Source organism: Ixodes scapularis, unplaced genomic scaffold (assembly GCF_016920785.2).
Source record: "Ixodes scapularis isolate PalLabHiFi unplaced genomic scaffold, ASM1692078v2 PGA_scaffold14__6_contigs__length_520768, whole genome shotgun sequence".
Lineage (NCBI taxonomy): Eukaryota > Metazoa > Arthropoda > Arachnida > Ixodida > Ixodidae > Ixodes > Ixodes scapularis.
The window spans coordinates 312834-318299 of NW_024609840.1; positions in this window are offsets into that span (position 1 = coordinate 312834).

Below are 5466 nucleotides of genomic sequence, written 5' to 3' on the forward strand. Positions count from 1 at the left end.
GATAACGACATTGCTGTTGTGCTAAAGCCTTTTTTTTCAAATATGAAGTGTGCGTGAGTCGCGCGGTAGGTTTTTCGGCGGGATGCTTTCTTTTTTTTTTTTTAAGAATCCGCCAATCTTTAGTATTTGCACGTCACTACAGATGATCGCGGATGTTTTATTTTATGCGATCTTAATTTGGCAAGTGTTCAGTGGCAGGTTATTTGTGTATACGCTCCGAATAATGCGGGGGACAGAGAACAGTTTTTTTTTTTTCAGTTTCTGCACAGTTAGGTAGACTGTGACAGAACGATTGTTCCGATGGGTGATTTTAACTGTGCTTGCGATGAGAGCGATAAGTCCTCGAACTTCGATAAGCGACAGAAGCGTGAGCGTTTTGAGAGACACGGTAATCTCTTCCGGCCTGGATGACGTATGCGCCTTGAGCTTACGAACGCATAGTTTGCAGTACACCCAATTTCAAGCTTTTTCCCACGCTCGCCTTTCCCGTATGTATTTATCGTGTGACATGTTACAACAAGTGCGTGATTATAGCGTCCAACCAGTATTTTCCTCGGACCACTGCCTCGTAAGCTTTAATATAGGAGAAAAGAAATCGCATCCTCGAAGTTCGATTGCGACCTCTGAAACATAAACGGAACTCTACTTAAAGGCCGGCCCGCAAGCAGAGAGAAGGAACCCGACCCTCACTTTCCTTCTCGCCACTATGAAAGGAGGAAATCGCCTCTCGTTTCCTCCTCGCCATTTTCCGATTTTTTCTTGTTTTTGTTTTTTTTGTCCGCTGCCTGTTCTTTTTTTTTTTTTTTCTTTGACAAGTTTGGGGTGAAGGAAATGAGAGGCGTCAAGGATTTGAAAAGACTATCCAGAAGCCAGCCGGCACACCTGCGACAAGGAGCTGAACGAACCGAGTAGCTGTTTTGAGCGAGCTTGGCGCTTGCTCTTCCCAACGAGTTGCGCTGTTGCCGGTATACTGCGTGACGTAAGCAAAAGCGAGGGCGAATTAGGAGAGACATGGGAAGTGTTGAAGAAGGAAGTGAAATTCATTGCCATCGAAAGATCGACTAATATTCAGTTCCAGGGCAGGGAGCGCGAAAAACAATTAAAACATAACCTGGAAGTGCTTAACCGCTTAGAGAGCAAAAAACCCGAAACAAGCATGGAAGATGTCCGAAAAATTAAAGCAAAGCTAGGCAAATTATACCAGGAAATGTACAGGGGGGCAGTAATACGGTCAAGGTCTGAGAAGTAAATATTGGGGGAGTAGCCCACCAAGGGTGCTTTGTCTCAGAAAAATAGTACGTTTTGTCGAATGAAATTCGTGAAATTGAGGTTAATGGGACAATAAGCAGTGACAAAGAGGTCATTCAGAAGTGCTTTGTCGACTATTATGATAAGCTCTTTAGCGAACGCTCGCCTTTTAAAGCTTTTCAAAATCTAAATGACTTTCTTAATCTCCTGTCCCAACTAAGCGACGACTTGAAAACGTGGCTAGAGGGAGAAGTAACCTTATGAGAGATAGAGGAAGTCTTTGATTTGATAGCACGACAGAAAACGCCAGAACCGGATGGTCTGTGCGCAGAATTTTATCAATGTTTTAAAAAGTTTGTGAGCTCCTTACTGCTTTCTGTATTTCAAGAAGCATACAAAATAATAATTTGCCACGTTCATTTTCTGAAGCCCATACCATTTTCATACCGAAGTCGAATGACGAAGTAAAAAACGCAATGTAACAGGCTCAAGGGCAATTTCATTGTGCAATACAGAATATAAAATATTTGCCAAAGTCCTCACACGCCGCCTTCAGGGAGTCATCGATGACCTGATTGGAGATCAACAAACTTGTGGTATACAAAGGAGGTCTATACAAACAAACATTCACGTTGCAAGGAGCATTTTAGAAAAAGTGGGGGGTAGCTGCGTGGCCGTGATTCAGTTTGACTTGCTTAAGCGGATTTTATCACACGTAAATGTCGGGGAAGTAATTTTGGAGGGCGTGACTATGGCTTATAATAACTGTGGCTCAAGGCTGGTAATAAATAATTCTTTATCAAGACGCGTAGAAGTCAAGACATCGGTGAGACAGGGCTGTCCTCTGTCGCCTCTACTTTTCTCACTCTATTTAGAACGTTTTTGCTTAAAAATTGCAGCCTGCAAAAGTATTCGAGGCTCCACGTTAAACGCGGTCGAAATTAAAGTATCAGCATATGCGGACGATATTGCCGTTTTTCGCAGTGATAAAGAAAGCATAGAGGAAACTGTAAAGATCAGAAATGAGTATTGTGATGCCACAGGAGCCGCTGTCAAGAGGGGGAAGTGTTGCGGGTTCTGGCACGGCACTTGGACCTCTTTTGCAAGAATTGGCTGGACAAGCACCCAGAACACCTATATCGGGGTGCCGTTGCAACAATACAAGGATAGAACAACCCCATTGGACCGAAGTTCTGGAGAATTTAAAATCAGACTGCCACGTGGGTTACCCAGGATATGTCTATTTTCACCCGTACCACGTTGTGCAATATCTTCCTGGTAGCGAAGTTATAGTACGTTTTGCAGGTTCTGGCATGCAAACGGATAAGCATTTAAAGGGGCGGTGCAGCGATATTCAATCGGAATGTTTTTCACTTCACACGAGCTTACTGGCACTAGTGAGACTCAAGGATACACGCACGCAACGCCACTGGCCAAGAAACTCCTTTTTGCGCTGTAATTTCGAGGACAAAACCGAGTGTTTTCATTCAATCTCTCCTTCGCAAAACATGACGTAGCTGGGCGGTAGCAGTACCGCCCAGTGACGACATTTCAATGCGGCTCATAGATTGGACCCGAGCATTGCGTGCACACTCGATTTGGGCTCGTGATAATCGATAGCTCGAGAAGCATTCGGGTAGTGTCCCGTGTCCAATCGCTGCAATGACGACAACAGCCGAACCATAACAATGTCTGTAACTTAGCGCGTGTCCTGTGCCTTGCCAACCCCAGCGCATGGCTATGATCAATATTGGCGGCATATAATCGGCTCCAGATCACGTGGCCGCTTGTTCTGGCTGCGAGTTGAGGGGGTCAACTCTGCTCGTTTTTCTTTATTTTTTTCTGCGACTTCGATTGCGTGTGGTGAAAAACCAACGGGTATTTCACAGGTCATTAACGTCAAGGATCCGTTCTAAGCAGTATTTGCGCAAAATATAAAAATCGTTGCATTGCCCCTTTAAAATTTTCATGGAGTTTTTGCTACTTTTGTAGGAAAATTGAGCTGGGAGAAGATGCGAAGAGACAACCTCTTCCGCCGCGCCAAGTCAGGGGGACTTGGACTCATCCAGTTGTTCATTAGGCAACTAGTTTCACGTTTCTGTTTTCTGCGTGTTCAGAACCACCCGTTTGTGCGCGCTGTTTATCAGATAAAACTTGCTAACTCCCTGCCCGCCATGTTAGATACCAGTGATTGAGGTAAACGCCTGAGTCTGGTCGAGTTTTCGAAAGAAGTGAAGGATGCTGTCTCATTTTTACAATCGCGATTTTCTCTAGGATACCTCAACAACGTCAAAAAAAAAAAGAAGCTGTCACGTGATTTAGTTGAAATTAGTTTTCCCACGCTCTTGTATCGCTCAGCTTACAGCCTTTGTCCAGGACAAGATGTGTTGTGTCGAGTTTAAAAATGGCTGTCCCGTACGTTGTCAAGTCATTTTTTCTTTAAACAATAATTTTAAACTTTTTTTAAACCCAATAAAACTCTGATTGATTGATTGATTGATTGATAGTAGTACGTTGCCTGTCAAACCATGGCTAGAGGAAAATGGCTTATTTGTTCCTTGGTCGATTGATTGTCTCCTGTGCAAGACTCCAGAAACAATATTGCACATTTTCGTTTATTGTTGGGACGTGGTCTTTTTTTTGGTACATATTAACGTTGAAATAGGACTTGGTTATGATTCACGAAACACTTTATTTTCTTCCAGTCGATGAAGGGAACACGGTACCTTGCGATCTATTTACAGTCCTGGGTCTGTTTCGCTTATAGAAAACCCGGATGGAACTGCGCCACGCAGACCTGCACGTTAAACAGGCGCGTATTCATTTTATTGATGTGGTAACACAGGTCCAGTCTGTGTACTGCAGGACACCTGACACAACACCTGACAGGGCACACTTGCTAGGATCGTTTAAAAGTACGAAGAACTTTTAGTTAGCCCACGAGTTGTTTTTTGGTGGTTTGTGTGAATATTGACAGGGCATTTGCATGCTGCGCATTGTTTCCAATAAACAAAAACAAACAGATAAGTGCACTTCATTCTACAATTTTGTGCACTGCAGAAAAGAATGAAACCCCTAAGTGCGCTCCACCCTACAATATATTGCTCTGATAAAAAGGGAGAAGCCCTTTTTATCAGTCCGCTTCAGTAAAGAATATTGTGCGTTGCATAAAAACAAGAAGCCCATATTATACTTCAACGTACGGCATCCTCCACTGCGGAAAAATAAAACAAAAGCTAGTAAGCGCGCTTCACCCTATGAAACCGGGCACTACGGAAAAGCGAGAAAACACTACGCCTGTCTCAACCCACGATATTGTCACAAATGAAAATAGTAGATGGCTGTAAAACGGAGAACAAACGTTTAATGAAGCTAACTTGTGCCTTGAAGTGACACCAAGAGGGTACCGCGCATGCTGCGTCAGTGACGGAAGGACGGCTGACTGGATGTTGCCAGCGGCAGCTTCGTTTATACAGACCACGTAGTCTATTACATTCTGCGTAGGAACAAGCGATGCGCCACAAGGGGTAACTAGAAGGTTCTAGAAGAGCCGCAAACGAGGAAATAAACTAGGCTGATGAAGTTCGAAATTCATACCTTCGCATGTCAGACACGCGTGATGCCAGCTAGGCCTTGCTCGCGGCATGATTACACAAGCGAGAAACAGTTTCATTTACCCTACAATTTGTGCACTGAGGGTCGCAAGAAACGTATAAGTGAGCTTTATTTTACAATATTGCGCAAAGCGGACAAGCAAGAACTCCAAAAGGGCCCCTCACGCTTTGACGGCGTGTAGTGCAGAAAAGCGCGATTCCCATAAGTGCGCTTCGCCCAATTATGTAGAGGAGGTTGGATCCATGAACCGAAATCCCGGTCCGGGGGATCCGTCGTTTGGCTTTCGAAGCGAACGGACGTGTCACTATGAGCTCCGTCGGAGCGGCATCAACGGCTGCTGATAGTCGTGGCGACAAGGACGAACGATGCAACGAGGATTATCGGACTGTCATGCCCCCGATACCGACAGGCAAGTACCTACTGAATTCCGTTTTCCTACATGCCGATATCGGAGCGAGACCATACAGGATTGAAGACTTTCAGGCCGGGTTAGAGAACGCAGGAGTGCTCAACGAGATAGCCGCGTGCGGGTCATTCCAGGTGAGCCACGTGTGTCTCCAGACGCTCAAGTCTGCAGCTGCCAAACAGAAGTTAACAGCCGTT